This window comes from Notolabrus celidotus, chromosome 6, assembly GCF_009762535.1.
Source record: "Notolabrus celidotus isolate fNotCel1 chromosome 6, fNotCel1.pri, whole genome shotgun sequence".
Taxonomy (NCBI): Eukaryota; Metazoa; Chordata; class Actinopteri; order Labriformes; family Labridae; genus Notolabrus; species Notolabrus celidotus.
In genome coordinates this window covers 32,475,796-32,498,493 of record NC_048277.1, presented here as the reverse complement: position 1 = coordinate 32,498,493, position 22,698 = coordinate 32,475,796, and the positions used below count along the sequence as shown (strand labels likewise).

At 39.8% G+C, this 22,698-nt stretch overlaps 1 protein-coding gene across 6 annotated transcripts in view; it reads left to right on the top strand.

Annotated features, from left to right (window-relative positions):
* Positions 1–22,698, top strand: part of LOC117813681 (alpha-1,3-mannosyl-glycoprotein 4-beta-N-acetylglucosaminyltransferase C-like) — a 166,604-nt gene that overhangs the window by 60,689 nt on the left and 83,217 nt on the right. For 5 of the 6 annotated variants that reach the window (XR_004631430.1, XR_004631431.1, XM_034684668.1 and 2 more), the window contains one exon: positions 21,901–21,971. The gene's annotated coding sequence lies outside the window, so the exon portion shown is untranslated. Of the gene's footprint in view, positions 1–21,900; positions 21,985–22,698 lie in introns of all 6 variants that reach the window. The other variant, XM_034684665.1, reaches the window with a different exon arrangement.

Sequence of the window (22,698 nt, the reverse complement as noted above, 5' to 3'; positions counted from 1 at the left end):
TCCTGCCTGTACAGTGTGCCTCTCCAAAATGTAGCCTGTGGTGTTTTCACAAGGAGACTGCTCAGCGTGTGTCCATCTGCAAAGAGCTCTCCAGTGTGTCCAGTGGTGGAGGGAAGAAAAAACCCACCAGGGAGCTCCTTTCAGCTCTCAGCATTCTGTTTGGCATTGCAGAGTAAACACTTCTTAAGAAAAGCGCAGAGACGAAGTATTTGGACAGGCGCTCAGCAAAATTTGCTTAATGTCTTGGGCGGGTTGTGACATTTGAGAAACAGGAGAGCTGAAGGGAATCTGAAAGTCTTTCTAGCCTTTCTTCATGCCTGCATTAACACAAGATTTTAAGGGAAATTTGCCTTAAATCCATAAATAAACTGGCGTGAGCTCTATTGCACACAAGCAGTTTTTGCTTCTCTGCATTTCATGAAGCTAAACCATTCTTTGACACATGCAGAGCTGCTGCACCGTGGGGCTTAGACTGAAATGGGTGAGAAACAGACTGACAGGCAATTCAGTGCAATAAGGACTCTCTGACCGTTTAATGCTGAGGCATGAAATATTTCTGTACATTATAGCAGGCAATCTCACCTCCTATTTTAGTCTGTGTTTAACCGGGAAGGTTGGCTGAGAAACGATTTCTTTTCATGATTCAGGGTTGAGAGACTTACAGGTGCAGACTCTAGAGGACTGGTTCTTTTTTGGGTCTAGAAATGCATTCCTTTTAAGAATTAAGACAGTAATGAGAGCTTGATCTAGAAAATGAGCATTCATTGTATGGTTTATACGACATAAAAACTTACACAGACATTGTTTGTAGTTGTTTATTTTTCCAGAAATACATCATTGTAAGGGCTGCATGGTGGTGCAGTGGGTAGCGCTGTTACCTCACAGCAAGAAGGTTCCTGGTTCTTCCTGGTGTGTGCGTGAATGGTTGTCTGTCTCTCCATGTTTGCCCTGTGATAGGTTGGCGACCTGTCCAGGGTGTACTCTGCCTTCCGCCAGAAGTCACCTGGGATTGGTTCCAGCCCCCCGTGACCTCGAATGGGATAAGTGGTCAAGATAATGGATGGACAATACTGGGAAGTAAATCTGTTGAGGATGGTTCAAAAAGATCTTGTACCGTAAAATATGCAACATACACATCTTTGAATAAATTGGGATCTTGATTTACAAAGTCGTTTTACTATACAAGGGAAGTGTTTTGGTGTTTTATGCAGAAAAAGGTTTTAGTTTGTTAATTTTGGCACCCCCTGTAAACAAAGATGCATATCTCATCTCTATGCTGATTGCGTCCTGTACATGCCAAAGCAGTATTTTTTCACCAAATATCTGATCCTGCTTTCTTTTAATCCTCAAATACCCAGACAGCTAGCAGCAGCTACTTAAAACTCAGTTACAGCGGACATTCTCAGCTTTCCAATGATACCACATTTGTCTCATTCAGCATATTCAAAATAAATTCAGGAGAGTCTGGCGCCCCCCAAAATGGTCTGGGTCTTGAAGGGTTAACAGTCAAATATAATACTCATTTTAGAGGTCCCATATAATGTTGTTGTCAGTGTTGTCTTTTAAGCAAGGTTTTGAAGTTGGCTGCAAAAAAACATCACAAAATCAGCCTCTGCGGAGGATCTGCAGCCTCTCGGTTTCAAACCTTGTTATCCATGCTTGGATCCGAGTGGTCTGGGATGCTACAATAGTGAGGCACTGAGCTGATTGGGCATCTGAATGTTGTCTCAAGGAGGAGGTTGCACACTGGTGCAGATGGATGCAATGTAGATTTATAAAAACACCATAACAAACATGGCGAGTGCTCCTGAAGTACCAGCCTTTCATGTGTAAGTATATGTGGTTGGCCATTTGAGCGGATATCCATAATAGTGTAGAAAGAGGCAGAATTGCTTGAGGAGAGGGAGTGGGGGTAGTTTTGCACACAGGAGTATTGTAAAGAAAAATGTATTTTCATCATACAGGACCTTTAAATGTTTGCAGTTAAAAAGTGTAAAGTATAAGTGTCTGTTCTTCAGTGTGCTGTAACTCATATGGTCAACCCATTTGCAGCAATTATATACATTAAAAACTACACATAAACTCTTTCAGTTGTGTTACTGATGGTCTCCTTTGGTTTTGAATCCCATGAAGAGGCATCACTGTTATTTCAATCTGTTTCACCACCGGTTAAAAACTCCCCAGAGGGGCTTCTAATGGAAATAGAAATCTAGTAAATAGCAGGGCTCTCACTGGAAAAAATGCAGCATAATTGAATTTAAAAAAAACAATATAAAAGGATACCAAATATCTAAAATAGGAAAAAAAAGATGCAGGTTTGTTAGCACTTCAAAATGACAAATTCTGCATTTCAACATTTTGCTTATGAATAGAAAAGATGCCAAAAAAATCCCAATTTAATGAGAAACTGAATGGCTCCAGGTTTTACAAAAAGCTGTCTTACTTCACACCTCGGTAAACACAGCATCTCTGGAAAGAACAAAACGTTTCTTTATAATCGTGCAATATTTACCGTTATCTACTTTTGACTTCCCAGAGACCCAAAACACAAAAACTCTTTTGTTTCTTCTACGGATGTGAACAGCCAACCTTCAAACTCCAGTCTGATTTTGACTCATGTAGACACTTCAGCTCACTTCCTCTTTTGTGTTGCGCAGATATTGTAGTCTTGCAGCATCATGTCAAACATCATGCTCTAAAGGACCTCTTGAGACCCCTGTGGGTGGATGTGATGTAACTCTGCTTGGAGACATCACCTGTTTCCTGCTGCTTTTATTTCAGTGAACAAAGCTGAATGCCTGGGTTATGTGACAACCTTCATTTTCTGAGTGAGCAAACAAGCCATGTTGCATTACTTTTCACCTGCAAATGAATTACATCCTCCTTGGCCGAAGAGATAATGAAGCCAAAGAGTGATTATGAATGGTTTGGTGCATACTTAGCTCTTTGAATGCACCCAGTTTTGAAGATGTGCGTATAATGAGGCTGGATGAACAAGAGAAGTTGTTGCTACAAGCCAAAAGTCCAGCGTAGTTTGTGCTGAATGACTGAACTTGAACATTTCTAATAGTCCTTCAGAGCAACCAAAGCACTACTTTTCAGTGTATATGTTTGTAACTTATGCATTTTATCTGCCAGGTCTTGTTGAATTATTCATCCATGTGAATGAGGTCCAGCAAGTGTGAAGAACTGGGATAAATGGCCGCAGATATTTCCAAAAATATTTGATAAAATGAAATGAAAGAAGCTCCCCTTAATCTTGTAAAAAACTGTATATGTGTTGCTGGATGGTAAATAGGCGCTCACATAAAACCTCCCGCCCTGGGTGTTTTGCTAAAATTAAGCAGCATCAAGGGAGTAGCTATTTATTTGGCGTTCACACATCTCCACACCCACACACATATGTCCTTGTAATGCTGTGACAGTAATGGAGAATTTAATTGTCTAGGGAAATGGGTAAACAAAAGAGATAACTTTTCATTACAGGAGAGCTTATAAAAGGAGGTGAGTGTGTTATCTCAGACTCCCTCAACTTCAACTATTCTTGTAAACTATACGGAGCGTTTTATGATGGAAAACTATTAATGAAGTCTGCTCATGAGTCACCACCTTGATATCGCTCTATTGTTTCAGAACAAGCGTTCACTAATACAGGTCTGTTCATTGGTCTCCTGTTGGCCGGTCTTGGTTTCAAGCCATCAACCTCAACCTTTACTCAATTATGTATAAAAAGAGAAGTTAGATGGTTGTGAGCTGGATGCAATTTGCCTGGGGAGATGTGAGATGGGGGTGATTCCCACCTGCTGTTCTATACATGCCTCTCTCTGCTGAACAATTTCTCATGTACAGTCATACTTACAGATCATGAATGATACCCTTAGTAAAAATGTGTATTACAAATATATTCGAGGAAAGCTGAAAGATGAGAAGAGTCAATGTTGGAATCAACAAAAACATCAGAGGTGGAGTTTCACTGTAATAGTAATGATAAAAAACAGGAATAATGGTAATAATAATAAATAAATAAATAAATAAATAAATACTACTATGCTTTTAATGTTTTAATGTAAAGCACATTGAGTTGCCTTCATGTATGAAATGCGCTATGCAAATAAAGCTGCCTTGCCTTGCCTTATTACTACTACTACTACTACTAATAATAATAATAATAATTAGAAATAGGACTCTCTGTGACCAAGTTGACAAAGCAGCTTTACATTTTTTTTTTTTTATAAATATATTTATTAGATTTTTTTTTAACAAACAAAACATATACACTTGGCTGACATATATATATATATCATTGTTAGCATTCAGGTTAAGTTAATACAGGCGTCAGGCACAGGATTCACAATGTACATGGCAGAGGTGCAAAGATAGAGGAAAAGAAAATAAGGGAATAAAAAATAATAATAAGAAGAAGAAGAAGAAGAAGAAGAATAGTGATGATATTAAAAAATTGTGTCTATAGCACAAAGCCTCTTTAGCCCAATATATACCAGGAAGGGTTCCTGGAAAACATCGTCTCTGGAATGTAGTCTGCAAGTTAAGTATAGTCCAGTGGGACATATTCAAGTATAACTCTCTGCCATTGTACTTTGGAAGGGACCCTATCTGTAATCCAGTTTAAAAGAATACACTTTCTGGCACAGAAAGTTAACATCTTATCAAGTTTCCTCTTATATTTATCAGTAACAGTAACATTAGGTATACCTAGAAGTAATGACAATGGCCCACCTTGGGTATCAATATGTAGGATCTTGTTAATTTCTTGTTCTATGATCTGTCAGAACAGCTTAACATTATTAATGAACAGGTCCCCACTTGACTACAGAGCCTCCAAAGAAACATGGAGGAAAAAACATTGGGGTCTATTGCGAGTAACTTTCTTGAGATCTTAAGAAACATTCCTCAAAACTTTCCTGAAATCTTGAAGAACTTTTTTTTTTACTTGACTTTGAGTCGGGCACACTGTAGTTGCTTAAGAGGAGCTAAAGACTCACCTCAGCTCCACCTCTTTGCTTCCAAAAGCTATAACAATTATATTCATTTTATTTTTACGGCATTATTATTATTATTATTATTTTAATTATTTTAACCTTTATTATTTGAATCATTGCTTTAACATTTATTCATCTTATTTAATCATTTATTTATCTATCTATTTCTTGTATTCATCTGATCTTGTTAACGCTACCTTATTTTTAACTTTTCTTTCCACTATTACTTATTTTTTATTAATTTTACTCTATTGATTTTATCTTATTTTTAAGTATTTTATTTATAATCATGCCTTTTATAATTTTACCATTGCTGTTGTTTTCTGTCTCTCTGTTATTCTGTGAAGCACTTTGGCTGCATGTTTTTGTATGAAAGGTGCTATATAAATAAAGTTGAGCTGAGTTGAGCATCTTTTTAAAACAAAGTTTACAAAGTGCTTCCATAAGCAACAAATCCACAACAATGAAGGCAATTAATGAAAACATATCAACAGTCCGATATAGAAACATACATTTGCTAAGATACCACACACGAGCATGATACAAGAATAAAAAGCACAGAAAGATGATTATTATAAAGCTTGTTTATAAAAGTGTGTTTTCAGAAGGGATTCAAAAGATGGTACTCAGCTGTGAGACAACTAAAAGTGCCTTGCCAGAGGATCTCAAGCTGCGAGGCGGCTCATAAAATGTTAAAAGCCAGGTTGAGTCAGCATTTGAACTATGGCGACCTTCATCGATTAGTTTCAAAACAGCACTTCAGAAACAAAGGGGTGACATCACTGAGACTACGTCCATGTCATGTACAGTCTTTGGCTATAATCCAACTTTTGGTCAGAAGTACCAGAATTTTCTGACAGATAAAGCCTTCCCGAGTCATTACATCATCAGTGGAACATTACTTTCAGAAGTGATACCTCTTTGAACCCCTGGGAAGGTAGGCAGAAAGCTACAGCTTGATTCTCATCAGTACCAGCTGTCCTCTGAACTGGACAACTTGCAGTGATTGCTAAGACGGTCATGACTGGAGTCTGCAGGGACTATCTCCAAATTACTTCATACATGAATGGTCCCAAGTTTTTCAACTGGATGAAAAACTTTCTCAGGATCTTGAGAAAGTTTCTCAGGTTCAACTGAGAAAAAAAAAAAAAAAAGAAAGCCTCCATGCCCCTTCAGGGGCTCTGCACCACACAGCCTGCTGCTTAACCCAGCATATCCCAGTGGAGGGAGGTTTTGAGATTTCTTGATCCTTCCGTACTGCAGCAGAAAGAGAAGACAGGTGTTGGTCATGAAAGCAGACTTTTTTTCTTACAGGATAAATTGCAACAGCATGTTGTGCTTTTTTCAATCAGTGATTTAATTTATCTAAAGGGTTTTGGCATGTTGGCAGGTTGGAGGTATCCATGTTACAGGATGGTTCATTTACTTTTAAGTGTTTTTAAATCCTATTTCTAATGATCAGCCTTTATCTTGATTTATTTCTTATTTCATTCTCTACATGTTCACACGAGGATAGGATGAAATATTTGGCTGCTTGTTCAATTTTTAATAGATTTAAAAATAGTAGTTGCAGTGGTGTGGGTGAACTTCTGAATTTGTCTTTATTAAAGTTCATGGTTCTATAAATGTTACCTGAAAAACAGATCCTTACAGATTCACTCTATAAAAGCCAGCTATAGTTCTTGAAAACAACATATTAAAAGCATCCTGCTCTTCTACCCGACACTGCATCCTGAGCGTGTTGAGGGGAATATTGATTTGTTGTTGCAACCGAAACTTCTTTTCTGATTGATTGAATCTTAGCTCAGAACATAAATGTGACAGGCTCCCCTGGATGTCTTTAGATGCAAAATATCTTGTCAGGACCGCCTGGAGCAGCAATCATTTTAAGAACTTCTGCTTTATTCTTCATCATGTTGCACAGACTGTCTCATATGAAGAAGTAGCTGTCAGACCTGGCTCACAAACCCTCCCTTTACACACACACACACACACACACACACACACACACACACACACACACACACACACACACACACACTCAAACACACTCCCCACACCTACCAGGGCTAGTCACATTTAGGTTCAGTGCTGCAGACGTGAGATATGTTATTTATCTCCTCCATATTTAATGAGGAGTGGCCCTGGGAAGCAGATGGTACATTAGCTGTAATAAAGCAGAGCTGACTTCAGTGCTTTTGGAGGGAATACAGGATTGAGCTGTAAGGGCCTCGCCGTTTCACGCCTGACATTCTTGGAGGGTCGAAAGGTGTCTGATGTGCACGGAGAGTGTGTTCGCTCGCCTCTTACAAACAACCCCCACTCCTTCATGGACAGGTTCTCATTCCCCCCTGTGAAGCATCGTATATTGATGTGGGGAGAACAAAAATTACTGTAAGCTCTGACCCCTTTGTTCGCAGAGCCAGCATTAAAGTTGCTGAGTGAGGGCTTCACATTGAGCTATGTTTTATTGTTACACTCAGCACAATAATTCAAGAGTGCACACACACACTGTTACATGCTCGTGGAATCTCACAGTGGAAATGTTCACTAACATGCATGCTTCCTGCACTACACCTTCACATACAGGGGAATGAATAAGGCCAGTTAATGGGTGGAGCAGGTGTTCTTCAGTATGCACTTGTTTATTATTACTTTTCTCTACAATTTTAGCACATAATTAATAATATTGAATGAGAATGGTGTTAACTGCACTTTAACACAGTAATTTGACTTAAAGTGTTCATTGTTTCCATTTATGTGTTTATTCAATTATTCTTAAAGATAGCTTCTTCAGCTATTCAGTGCCTTTATTCAAAGGATAGGATAGGACAGTGTAATAGAAGAGTCCTGGTGCTAAACTGGTTTTCCTGCAGTCTTGATTTATCACCCATTTAAAACATAATAACGGTATTTATATAGCACCTTTTACAAAGTGCTTGTCTGACAGCAGGGGTATTCATACAAAACAAAGCAAAAGAACACAACAACAAAAAAGAGCCTGAACAACAATTAAAATCAAACATCAAGAACACAAACACAGAGAACCCAAACAATGATTTATCCTGTCATAACAAGACCCCAACACAAAAAGAAGAATCCAGGAAACACAAGAACTCAACAATATGACCTGAGACTAAAGAGAAGAGAAATAGAATAGAATGTACTTTATTTATCCCTAAGGGGAAAAAAGGACCAAAAAAAAGGGACCAAGAAAGTAAGATGATTAAAGGCACTATGAGGAGTTTTTAACTGGCTGAGAAACAGACTGAAACTGATCCTGATGCCTCTTTATGACCCTCAAAAGCAAACAAGACCATCTACAACAACACTGATACCTTCTCTGTTGTCATTTTAATGTCTCAAACTGTTCTGAGGGGGTAGGTGTCAGAACAGATGATTGACATCTCGCTTTAGAAACACCCTTTTATGGCAGTTTTTCATTGCAAATAATCACATTGTAAGACAAGTCTAAATGTTAAAAGACAACAGGATGAGGTTATTGTCTGAAGACAATTATTTTGCATGTACAGAACAAGAGATAAGAGGTATCACTTTGTCCACAAGGGGGCGCCATAATCAATACAAGCTAAAAGTTCCTCACAGCAGCTTTAAAGAAATAAAAGGAAATTGAAAATTTAAAGGGGCTAACAGGAGTAAACACTAAAAACATTAAAATAAGGGTAGAAGCAACAATGTGAAATAAAAACAATACAGATATATAATCAACAATATAGATAAAGCATTTAAAGATAAAAGTGGTGAAAGAAATTAAAACAAAATAAATTAAAGCTAATAATGAAAAAGACAATAAAGGGAGGTAAAGACATAAAAAGAGATAAACGCATCATGAAACAAGAAAATATGACAATCAAGACTCCGAACTGTAGTGAGAAGGTTCCTGGTTCAAGTCCCCGGTCAGGCAGGTATCTTTCTGTGTGGAGTTTGCATGTTCTCTCCATGCATGGGTAGGTTCTCTCCTGGTACTCCGGCTTCCTCCCACAGTCCAAAAGCATGCTCACCAGGTTAATTGGTCACTCTAAATTGCACGTAGGTGTGAGTGTGTGCGTGAATGGTTGTCTGTCTTTCCATGTTTACCCTGTGATGTGTTGGTGACCAGTCCAGGATGCACCCTGCCTTCCGCCCAAAGTCAGCTGGGATTGGCTCCAGCCCCCCATGACCCCAAATGGGATTAAGGGCCAAGATAATGGATGGATGGAAGACCTCGAGCTGTAGAGCATCTAAAATTCTTTATCAGGCAAGATTGGGACCAAATTCACTTTGATAAACTCCAGAAACTGGTCTCCTCAATTCCCAAACCTTTACAGGGTGTTTTTGAAGAAGAGGTGATGCAACACAATAATAAACAACATTTGATATGTTGTCTTTGCACTTTATTTGCAAACCATCAAAATCTGTTTTTTATTAACATTGTCCCAACTTCTTTAGAATCTGGGTTGTAGAAGTTACTCTCCTTCTGGTGCCTTGACTGGTTGGTTTATTATGTAGTTGTGTGCCATGGAAATATTGTGACTGATATGCATTGACCATGTTTGACAGACAATTCAATAGCACAAAAAACTAAAGATAGATCAGCAACTCCTGTGTTCATCAAGGTAAAATAGTTTTTGGTAGCAGGGTTTTGGAGAGAAGCGCTCTCTGGCTGTTTCAGATATGAACAGAGGAGATCTACCTCAGACACTCACGATAACTCAAGTAGCAAAAACAACCGACTTTGATCTGCAGATTTCACTGCAGGGTTGAAGTTTACATTCACTTCAGCCTGTTTTTGCCGCTCCCAGCTAAATAAATGCACTGGAGCATTTCACAAACTTTTTTTTTTACTATTAGTCATCTAGTCCCCTGAGTGTGTAGAGAAAGGGGCCAAGCTTTAAAAACAACAGGCTTCCGCTTTAAGTCTTGGAGAAGCTCAAGCAAATGTGTTTATCAGAAATGTGTGAGGGTGAAATTTAGTGAAGAAAGTCTACTTTCAGAGTTCCTAGACTAACAGATTTACTCACTAACATGGTGAGATGAGTCAGACCAGAGAACCAGTCAGCTGTATTTGACAGGAACGCCAAGATGGAAATATTATCACAGCCAACTCTTGAAAATTACATCTGGCAACAACCATTTATTCCCCGAGGTTACTTCTGCAATCTGTATTTTTTTTCAACCGCTTACCCCACAGCTGGTGGTTCGTTGCTGTCTGTGATGTCTGAATATCTCTCATGTCCTCCATTCACTCTTTGAAGAGAAAACAGGGACTGATGGCAGCTCCCTCACAGCCTCTCTGCTCACTATCTAAGGCTAATGTTGATAATTAAGGTGAGTGGACGGACACATTAAGTCCCTGCTGTGCAATTCAGGCGGCATTGAACCCTGCTGATCACAGGGCACCTTGGAGGCAAACACAATCATGTTTTGGGGAAGTTAGAGCACAGAACTGGGTGCTCTCATATAGCAAGAATCAGGATGTGTGTGCGGGGGGAAATAATCATGCAGCGCAGCATATCAAATCAAGGTCTGATGAGGAGGAAAATAAACATGTCTAAGCCCATTGCTTGTGATGCAGTAAAGCAGAGACAAACTCCTGGGCTCTCTCTCTCTCTACACACAGACAAATGCCTTTGTTAAAGTAGCAGAAAAGAGATCTTAACAAGTTAAAAGAACCTCCCAGGAGATGAACCTACAGGGAGAAGGGATGGAAAACACTGGATCACCGCAGTGTGCTCATTGAGAAGAATGAATGAATAAATTGAAAGCGATGGCATTCCCGGCGATCTTCAAGTCAATGAGACATTATTGATTTCTAAGGAGAAAACGTATTCTTAATGTGTCCAGGGATCTGGGCTTTCTCTCTCTCTCTCTCTCTCTCTCTCTCTCTCTCTCTCTCTCTTTCCACACGCCTTTTTTGCCACCAAAAAAAACCAAACCCTGAAGAGAAGCTTAATACACAGCAAGAGCCCATCGTAGCTTAAGTATGCCGGTCTAGCTTTTGGAACAGTGAGCACTCATCTCAACGGACAGCGAAGGTATGCCTCAACCATCTGTTCCCGTTTTGACACAATGCAGTGAATAAGCAGTTTATTTCACGAGTGCATCCTGAAAGCTTTTTATCTGCAAGGATGGAGGCAGAGAATTGCAGTGAAGATGGTAATCTGTGTTGATATTTAAAGTAAGGAAGCAATTCATTCTGTTATCGCTGCTGAGCCCATTTTCACACAAATTCAGCGAGGCGAAGAAGCTGTCCTAAGCTTTTTTTTAAAAAGTGTTTACAACATGATGGCTCTTTGGCATATTGGTACCACCTGCGGGATATTCTAAGCAAGCATCAGAATTTTAAAGTAGTGAGAAGTCTTTCCAGGGAATATCTTAACAGAATAAATTAATATCTGGTTTTGACGCTATTTTATCTCCATCCTTTTGTGTTCGTACGTGCTCTCGAATGCTCGCTATATGAAGCTGAGGTTTCCATTTTAAGACACCATGCCTTGGCAGTGAGAAATAGTTGTGCAAAGTTATCAGCTTTTTCATTCCTGGGCTGACACTCTGGGTGAAAGATTCAGGGTTCGGAGGTGGTGGGGGGGGGGGGTGTTGTGGATTAAAGATCATATCAAAGCCAGCGAATAGGTATAGTGATTCAGGGATGATAGTGAAGATAGCAGATGAAGCCAGAGAATGTAGAGATGTGGAGTGCTGCCCTAAGTTTATCATATAGAGTAGAGATAGTCAGAGGATAGCAATCAAGGAGATGGTGCAGTGTGTGGCATAGTCGTGCGTCAGGTTCTTGGTGAATGTTTGACTTTTTGAGTTCAAGGACACAAAGTAGAAAATTCAAGATAAGTTGATGGTCAGCCAGCCAATGGACGCTGTGCATGATGGCAAGCATAGCATGTCTACGGAGCAGGGTCCCAAGAAAGGGCACTTCCTTACTTGGTGGGTTAAAGGTACTCATGCCATAACTTTATAATTAATCACAACCAAAAAAGAAGCGATCAAAGATGTATCCTTGATTGGTTTGTGAAGTCATGTTCTAAGCCTTGAGTTTAGCATCTTGGTTATTGTAGTCTTTGTAATTCGGGGCCAGAACCATATTTGTAGTACATAGTGGATTGCTTCATTTCAATTCTAGATGATAGTCTACCGTTGCAGCAACATGGCACATTAAAACCCAACAGGTTAATGTTTTGAAGGCTAATAAATCAAGTGATGAGGGTCATATTTAAATGTGTTTTCATGCAATCATACTCCTTCACTCAACTTGTCATTAGAAAGACTGCCAATTTAGGGTAGTTCTGCACTTGCTATACTTCTGAAACTATGTATTTTACAGAGAAACTCCTAAGGAAGGTGGAGGGATTTAGAGGCAATTGATTCAAGCAGGATATCCTTTGAAAAAATAAGTGTAACCAAAGTGGTGTGCCATATAGATAGTAACACGTGCACCCTCATGATTGATTATTAGACGTGGGGATAAGCAATAAAAGAAACACCTCGGTCATGCTTTTTCTACAAGTCTAATTCCACAAAAGTTGGGATGCTGAATAAAATGTTAACTGAAAACAGCTCAGGTGGTCCCCATAGAAGGTTTCCTCTTTGCATGGTACAGTCTTATCCTACATTTTAAGATGCAGGTTTGGTTGGTTTTTGGAAGTGATTTTATGCCAATGCAGTGATTTACCCTTCAGAGTCATGTCTGTATTAAATGCAGTGCTGCTTGAGGGCCCAAAGATCAAGCCCATCCTGTATTGTCTCTTTAGACTTTTCCACTTTGTACAGACATGTCTCCAGATTCTCTGAATCATTTAACGATACCTTGTACTGTGAATGATAAAATCCACAAATTCTCTGCACATTTAAGTGGAGGATTATTACTCTGAAATTGTTAAACTATTTACTCACACAGTCTTTCAAAGAGTAGTGAACCTATCCCCATGTCTACTCTTGAGAAACTCAGCCATACCCATTCATGTTACTAACAATCAGCGGTTACACAACTTTTTCTGCGTTTTGTTGTCCATGTTCAAACATTTTAGAAATATGTTGCCAGCATCAAATTTAAAATGAGTATCTATTATTGATAAAACATTCTTTCAAAATTGGATTTATTTTATTCTTTGCACTATTTTGAAAAAATCATTGGGTTTCAATAAATTGAAAACCATCAAAATGTATTTTAACAACAATTCTCACAGCATTCAGACTTCTTTGGAATGGGGTTGTATGAGAAATGTAAATGATGCCTGTTTTCATGATGATTCATTGTTCATTGTATAAAAATCTTGAATTTGTCTTGATGTTGGTTGAAGTGGATTGTTTGTTGTATTTCAGCCAAAGTGGACCACCTCCACCGTAAAACACTACCATGTTTTGCATGGGGGGGAACTAAGGATGCTGGCAGGGGCAATTGGGCTGGAACAAAGAGCACTCGGGGGGGCACTCAGCCAAACCACAGAGGGCACTGGGAGGGCGCTTGGGCCACTTAGGCTGCACTTACTTTGGATCCGTGTGAAAAAAAAAATCTGTCTTCTCATTCATTTTAATGGAGCTGGTCTTCCAACACACCAGGGGTTCCAGCTGCGCTAACTCAGAAAATAAAACAGGGTCGTCTGGCAAAATGTTGAACTAGGCTGAATTTTTTATGCAGTGTGACCTCATCTAGAAAGAGGATACAATGGCCAATCAAATGCACGTAGGAGCACATTGCGTGTGGATTATTTGAAAGTATATGATCTCAGTATTTACAGCATCTCCTGTTGTCATGACACAAACCTTTAAAAGCAATCTTCAATCTGTTCTACCTGGAATTTTCAATCTGTTTGCCAGCTGGACTTTCTGGACAGTAATTTATTTGTGTGGAGGTTTTTGTATGATACAAGGCCAATACCATACACAGGAGTATCCCATTAAGGTACAAACATGCTCTGTGGAAGTATAGAGCATCTTCTTTCTTGCACAGCAATTTTGGGTTACAGGCTTGTCAGACTTTTTCAAATTGAACCAAAGGTAAACGGATATTTTGTCCTTCAGTATTCTATCCCAACATCTTTCAAAACATGAAGTCACTGTATTTCAATGAGAGTGACATCTTGAAAGAAACCTCTTTTTCATATTGTGTTTTGAGAGGTGGGAAATTTGTTCGCCTTCAATGGCTGTATATCCAAGAATCGCTTAGCAAAGAGAAGATTAAGTGCACACATTAATCCAGGAGTCAGAGCAATCTTGTAATCCACTCAGTATGCTAATTGCCTGTTCTTTCTCTTGCAAAGGGGTTTACAGGCCATTAAATGGCACTGAGCGGTTGACAAAGGATAGCCGGCACGCTCCCACACCCACTCTCCTCCTCTCTCTTTTTCTAACTTGGACAGGCTGTTGCACACCCACACAACGCTCCTAAAACAAAATATGCAGGAACCAAAGAAAACATGTGGCACTGTCATTTCAAAGCAGTCATTTTCATGGTATGAGAGTATGAATAGAAAGTACCGCCTCTGCTTCAAGTAGACGTGACAATGACAAAAGTGGATCTCTTGGTTCTTGAAGAAACTTTTGATCCTTTTGACCCCGATGTTGTTGTCTTTTGGATGTTTTTCCCAGAATACCAACGTTTTTATGTTACATTTGCCCGTTTCTGACAGTGGTATGAGTAAATAATAAAAGAGACTTGAGTGCTATTGTCTCCATCGCAGTCCCAGTCATGCACATCCTCCTTTCTCCCATACACAAGAGGATTGCACCAAGGTAAAGTGCAATTCTTAGCGCACTACTGCCTGTGCAGTCCCCCAAGTGGCCTCGGCAGCCTTAACATGATGGATGTTGTTTCAGATCTGGTTCCTCGCTACACTGATAAAGCAGCCTTGTCAAAACACATTCACTTGCAGTGTAAGCAGATAAAGATCCTTGCAGATAATTAGAAGATTTGTGCATTGCATCGTTTGTGGTTCCAACTGCCAGGGAATGGTGCTGTGACGGATGACTCAAACAAGAGAGTTCGGCATGAAGCCTGACTGCAAATGTAGCTGGTAATGACCAGAGTGTGTTTTTCTGATGCAGCTAATGAGCACGGCCATTAGACATAAATGACATTTTAAAAACCTGGGGAGTAAGGAAATGAACAAGTGCTTGAGATAGACTGCCTGTAGGCTGCAAATATGGCAAGAGCATCTGGAGGATGCGGCGCTCAGTTCACACGGATGACCTCCACCCAGAGTGTTGAGACTGTCAGTCATTTCACTTGTGCTAACTGTGAGAGAGGATGGAGGCTCATTATGGGGAAACTGTCAGAACCATTCTCCTCAAAATCAACATGGCATCTCAAGGATCTGTACAACCGGAACTTATCTGTGTTTGACAGATTATGCCTTTATGGCTCTAACATTTTAATGTCCCAATGAGCCCATTCGGGGGAAATGTTGCCAATTTGGAGTCTTCTTCGGGGGACATAATTGACAGAGACATCAACTTTGACTTTGCAGCTTGTAGTTAGCAGGGAAATGTTGGCTCAGTCTTAACCTACATGCCAGATAAAGTCTAGATAACAAATCCAGGACAGACAGTATCAAGTATGGCACAGCAGAAACCTCCAGATGGATTTGTTTTCTCATGTTTAAACAGTAGCTCTCAGACATGTGCCACTAAATCCCAACAATCTGCAGCCTTATGTTGCATCCAATCACTACGCCCCGTGATTGATTAGTCACCCATCTCTGGCTGAATGTGTGCAGATTAGGATGAAATCAGCTGCTGCTGTGTTTGGAGAGAGGTTGTAAATACAAAGTTGTAGCCAAGTTGTAGTCATACTTACATAAAACCAATGGACTTTTGAGGGCTGACGAATTCTAGTTTTGGATGGATGCATTGAATGGTGTACTTGATTATACTGTAGACTGTATAATAAATGGACGTAGTATCCGTGACGTCACCCATCTGTTCCTGAAATGCTGTTTTGAAGCCAATCATCAGTGGGAGCATAGACTGTAAATAAACCCTGTTTTTTAACCTCTAATTAACGAAAAGAAACTTTTCAGAAAAAAGAGGCCTTGAACACAAAACAGTCAAATAATAACTATGTATCATCACAGCATACGGATGTGAGAAACATTCGTACCACGCATATTTATTTTTTAAAGTTTGACTGCTGCCCCATTCAAATGAATGGGGGAGACGAAGTTTTCAACCAATACTGCAGCTAGCCACCAGGGGGCAGATGCTTTGGTGGAAGCTTCACTTCCAGCCGAGCGAGATGCACCCCTGGGTGGGAGCCATATTGGAAATGCTTAACTCAACCTAACTTAGTCCGAGCTAGCGTGAGGTAAATAGCTACAGGGTGCCCACCTGTCAATCAAGTCAGGCATGCCCTTATTTGGGTAAAATTCGTAAGTTTAATATCTTCAAAATATGGAGTTATAAAACACAAATTCACCCCCTGTATAGTGTGTGTGGATAGAGAAATGAGCTATTCAGACCTAAACCGTTTTTTGAACCAGGCTGTAAACACGTTTATTTCTTCTGCAAAGATCGTCATTTTTGAATGGGTGTGTATGTGGTTTCCGGCGTTTCTGCAGCCAGCCTCAAGTGGACACTCGATGAACTGCAGTTTTTAGCACCTCCGCATGGGCGTCATATTTTAAGACTGGAGATTGCTGCTTGATTTATACCAGATTATGCATGTCAGAAAATTGTATACTGTAACAAACAACTCCATTTGTTTTCTTTAGATACTAGTATTATCTAGTCCAGGGATATTCAAGTACACTTTCAAGGGAACAGATTTGAGGACCAGGACAAGTAATCAGGCTGGATATTATCAGCAGCATTCAGGATAATTTTTTGCTGCTTATGCTTAAGGCAAACTTTATCTCTAATGGATGTAGTTAGGGATGCACTGATCCTACTTTTTAGGTCCCAATACCGATATCGATACCTGAGCTTCGGTATCTGCCGATACAGATACTAGCTGATCCGATCCTGGTATTGATATAACAATCTCTATTCCTTAATGTAAGGAAAGAATCATGTTTTGGCAACTTCAGGCTTTTCTGACTTGATGGTGAACTGTACCTGGGTTCCAAGTGCTAAACCAGAGGCTGGAATCCCTTAATTTTAAGGATCCGGAACAATTAAATCCAATAACCTGTCAGTTTTTTCACACTTTGAATCCATTAATAGAAGGTTTCTTGCTTCTTTGCAGTAGGCTACAGCTGACGTAAACTTCTTCCTTTGGGCTATGTTTTGCAAGTTTCCAGTGGAGTTGCTATGGATATGGATCAGCTCTATATATCGGCCCTTTGTCACCGATATCCGATCTAGCTTTTTGAGTCCGACCTAGCCGATATCCGATACCAGGATCGGATCGTTGCATCCCTAGATGTAGTAAAACAGAAACATTTATTAATAAATCACATTCGAAGTAAAACACTTTCAGTCACATACCTGGTATAAAAAAGCACATGTGCACACAGTCTTTCCACATCTGTATTTCTTATTAGAAATAAATCTCCAATTCATCTCATGACTGAGTGATTTTTAGAAACAGGATCTTGAATAAAAGATAAAGGTACGATAAGAGGGTAACAGTTTGACTCTGTTAGTGTATGACTGTGTTTCCGTTTGCATGTTCTACTCATCAGACTCCGGTTAACGGATGTTTTCCTGCAGTCAATGCATCAACGCTGTAGTATGATGACCTCCACGCTTGAGTCTCTTGGTATCTCCTGAGGTATTCTGATGTGCGAGCTTTCTGCTGCTCTGAATGTGAGGGGGAGTGGGGGAGTGGGGGAGTTGGGGAGTGAGAAGATGCAGATGAGATGTTAAGGTAAGGCTGTGTGTGGGCGGCTGTCTCTCAGGTGGAGAATTTTCCCTGGAAGCGATGGAGGTCACAGAGGAAAACAAGCTGCAAATACGTTCGTGTTGGCAGTGAAAACCCTTTCTGCTCGCTCCAGGTGAGGAGTGCAGTGTTTATCAAGTTGAAACATTTAGAAACCACCTACAACCCTCAACTTAATTTCAGAGAAGTAAAACTCACTGCCAAGATGTTTTCACTTTACTTCACTGATGAATAGAAACTCTTATTTTTAAGAATCTGTTTTTTTTTAATACTCTTTAGTTTGCACTTCAAATTCCTGATAGAAGCTTCTTATTGCCAGGCAGCAGAAAAAAATAAGAGGAGAAAGTTTTCGTGTTATTGTGCATTTTAAACACAAGTCAAAATGTCAAACTAAAGTCAATATTTCTGTCTTGGAGCAAAGCTTGAAAAAGAAAATCAGAGGAGGAAAATTTGATGAATAGTAGAATCTCAATGTCATAAAGTCTTCTCCCTCGGATTTCAAACAATCTTCCTCTTGTGATTTTGTATTTTGAATAGCTGTCTCTCAAACTGAAAGTGGGACTTTTTGACATTTGTACTTTATGTTAACCTTTGGACTAAATTCTTAAAATGTGAAATGGAAAAAACTTTACAATCCTCCTCCACTGATTTAATTTTCTAATGACTGACACTGACCCTGAACCTCTTGACTCTGTTGTGAGTATTAAGATTTTACTCTTACAATTTTGATTTCTTTCTCAATACTTTGCCTTTTTTATGAAGCAACACAATTTTTTACTTTTATTTTAAAGTTATATTTGTTGGACTTTTTGCCTTTATTCCATAGGACAGCTGAAGAGAGACAGGAAGTATGGGGAGTAGAGATTGGGGGAAGACATGCAGGAAATGGATGACCGATCAGGAATCAATCCAGGGCGACCCCTGTGACAAGGACTGTAGCCTCTGTATGTGGGGCGCTTAGACCGCGAGGCCACCAGCGCCCCGCAACACAATTTTTAAAAACTTTTCTGTTAATTCTTAATTCTAACATTTAAAGTTTTGCTTAAAGTTTTAACTTAATGCCACACATTCTTACTTAAAGGTACAGTGTGTAGAAATGGGAATATTTAGAGATATGGAGCTGTCAGATTCTAGATTGAAGCACTCCCTTGCTCACCTCTTCTTTCAGTCAATGGCGGCTGGCCATTACAGGGCGCTAGGACACGGCCCCACCACCCACCAAATTACCATCAATAAGACATTAAAAAATTAAAGTGAAATAGTAAAATAATATTCTGAACTATATGTATATACAGTTGTGCTCATACGTTTACATACCCTGGCAGAATTTATTTTTTCTTGGCCAATTTTTCAGAGAATATGAATGATGACACAAACACTTTTCTTTTCACTCATGGTTAGCGGTTGGGTGATGCAATTTATTATCAAACAACCATGTTGTCATTTGCGTAGTAATGGCTTTCTTCCGGCGACTCGACCATGCAGTCCATTTTTCTTCAAGTGCCTCCTTATTGTGCATCTTGAAACAGCCACACCACTTTTTCTCAGGGAGTTGTGTATTTCAGCTGAAGGTTTTTTCCTGGCAGTTGTTGCTGAAATTTTAGTTGGTCTACCTGACTGTGGTTCGGTTTCGACAGAATCCCTCATTTTCCACTTCTTAATTAGTGTCTGAACACTGCTGATTAGCATTCTCAAGTCCTTGGATACATCTTTATATCCCTTTCCTCTTTAATACAGTTCAGTTACCTTTTCCAGAAGATCCTTTGACAATTATATTGCTTTCCCCATGACTCAGAATCCAGAAGCATCAGTGCAGCACTGCATTAAACATGCAAAGGTCGGCAAATCACTGAGCTTTTAGATACACACACTGATTACAAGCAAACAGATCACAGGTGAGGATGGTGGCCTGTAATAGCCATTCAAACCTGTTTGTGTCAACTTGTGTGCATGTTATCAGGCCAAAATAACCAGGGTATGTAAACTTTTGATCAGGGTCATTTGGGTAGTTTCTGTTGTCATTATGATATAAAAAGAGTAAACGCAGTTGTTTGACAATAAATGGCTTCACCCAACCACTAACCATGAGTGGAGAAAAAGTTTTTCTCTTATCATTCATATTCTCTGAAAAATGGCCAAAAAAATCACAAATTCTGGCAGGGTATGTAAACTTATGAGCACAACTGTATAATTTGAGTTGAGCAAGATAAATAGTATATAGTTAATGATGAGTAAAGTTGTTTGGTTCATCTGTGTTGTCTGATTGGTGAAGTGTTTTCGCCCTTGTTAAAAGTTGTACAAGCGCAGTAACTCCTCTTCAATACAAGAGATAGGGCCATGTTTGGGCGCACCTTCCCTGCGCCCAGAGCTGAATGCAGCTGGATTTACATACCACCACCCTCCCGCCATGGGGCCGACGTCACAGCCGAGCCATCCGTCATAAAGTGCGGCTGATTGACAGGTCGAGCCGCAGGAGTTGGAGACGATCGGACAGAAATGCAGAGTGGAGAAAGAGAAAGTAAATAATTCAGTGAAATCACTTAAGACATCACCTTTTGAGAGGAGAAAGTACCAGGAGAAGCTCGACGTGAAAGAGCACGGACCTGATCAGCCGATCATCACAATTAATCAGCAGTCAAAATACACTGGTGTGATACCTTAGTACATGGTTGCTTGCTTTTTGGTATATGTCTATTTTGGAGTTATAAGAAATCCAGACATAAAACTGATGGCATTGTCAGTGCAACATGTTTTAGTGCTTGGGAAGCTCCTTTTGAAAGCTGCACGTCATATCACTCTAAGATAAATTAAACTACAGCTAAGCTATCAAAGGAAAAAAATCAGGCTGAGCATGCACGTGTTCTAGAATCAGACTAAATGATCTATAATTCAAAGTAATCCTGTGCCGGATAAAAGTGAGAGAAGAATTAGGATTTTGATTTTACAGCATGTTGAATAAAATGTGAGACGTGATGGACAAGGCTTCAATCAAATCAGATATTTGAGCAAATATGAATATTGTGTCATAGAGGACACTTTCCTCATTCCACAGTCGCATCCTTCCCCAAAGCCTCACTTGCGATTACATGCTTGTTGAGACATTTCTGCACCACACAGAAGAATATTTGCTGGATTTGACTTTTTCCTTTGGCCAGGGAAGTAAGGAGTAATGATTCAGTTAAGAGCTTTTTGAGGGGCATTAGAGGTTTTGAGTTAAAACTGCACTTGGCAGGTTAGCGTGTTGCCTCAAGCTCCAAATGGCAGCAGGAGGTAATTGCTTGAAGGCTGAAATTCTGCACCCTAGATGATGTAATGTGAAGTGAGCAAACTGCTCACAAATCACTTATTTTGACCAAACTGACCAGTCTGAGTTCATTTTAAAAGCAAAGACATGGACAAGAAGAGAAAAGGAAAAAGACAGGGACTGTGGAGGATTATTTCAGGAGAGACAGGACGCTGGTGGAGCCACAGTTATGCATTTAAAGTGAGTTTTCCATAAAACTCTAACCCCATGGAGCCTTAAAATTCACTAATGCAGATCCACTTATCAGAGAACATTCATAAAATAGTGTTTTATGGTGCTAAAAGGCAGAAAAGGCAGTGTTTGGAGAGACTCTGGCTTTGTTTTATTATAGTAAACACTCAGTTGAGCACCTTCCTCGGGGCTCCTCTTTAAACAGAGCCTCCTCTGATTGAGGAGCACCTCACAGAATGAGGTCATCTCCACTCATCCTTTGATCCCTCCATTCTTCATCTGGGAGGCAAGAAGCATACAAGAGGATCTATCTTTGTGAACGGTTTTGAGCCCCCAAAATTACAAACAAACTAAAGGCGGGGGATCGATAGAGTGTGTCTCACAGAATGATGAACTGGCACTTCAGAGGGGGAAAATCAATGTCGTGCTCCCTTTCTCTCTCTCTCTTTGCTTCTCGTTGGGTCCTAAACTCTCCTCATACGACACATACTGCAGCCTTTAACCCCATATGTGTGTGTGTGTGTTCATGTGTGTGTCGCTCAGAGCCAGGTCTCTCACTGTGATTTAATGGTCCTTTGTTTCTTATTCCTTTCTAGCCTGGAAGACCCCTGCCATTTTGATGTGTGAGCACACCCACCAATAATGGCCCATAGGATACGCAGTGGAAGTAAGTGCTCCAGGTCAGATTTACCGCTGTGGTGCTCATCCTCTCTCCACTGCTCCTGTAAACCTGCAGCTCATCCGATGCAGACTTATTGATCAGCACAGCATGGCAAACTTTAAATCATAACACAGCACTTAACATGGAGCAGCCAAAATGAAACCTTGTTTTTATTGCAACACATGCCGCGGACAGTCGTCTGCACGGTGTCTGCGTGTGTTTTTATGGTCCTACACGGTGGTTTGGAGGTTGAAGAGGACATACATTAGCTCCTGAAAAATTAAGAGAGTGCATTATATATGATACACATAACATAAAGTTCTCCAAGGGTAAAATTAAATCCCAGAGCTCAGTCTGAACCCAGTATCCCTAACTTAAGCTCTATTTTTCTATTCTTAACATGTTTCTGGGTCTGCCTTGTCGTGTTGTTTGTTAGCTTTGCTTTAAATTGTTTATTAATAATTAATGAAGTTAAAAAGTTCTCTTCAAAGTAGTAAAAAGATAAGCCCAAAGTTTTTTTGGTGGCTCTAAAATATGTATCTTGCAATCTTGCCTTTTAATTATTACTGACCAGAAAGTCAGAGCAACTCTTTGACAGGAGCGTGATCATCTCAGTAGTTCAGGGGAAGCTGTAGATGGAAACTGGCAGCACTAATAGCAAAGAGAGTCCAGAAAGCATTTACGTGTGAAAAATTCAAGACATGTGAGAAATAAATCATAAACATAAACATCC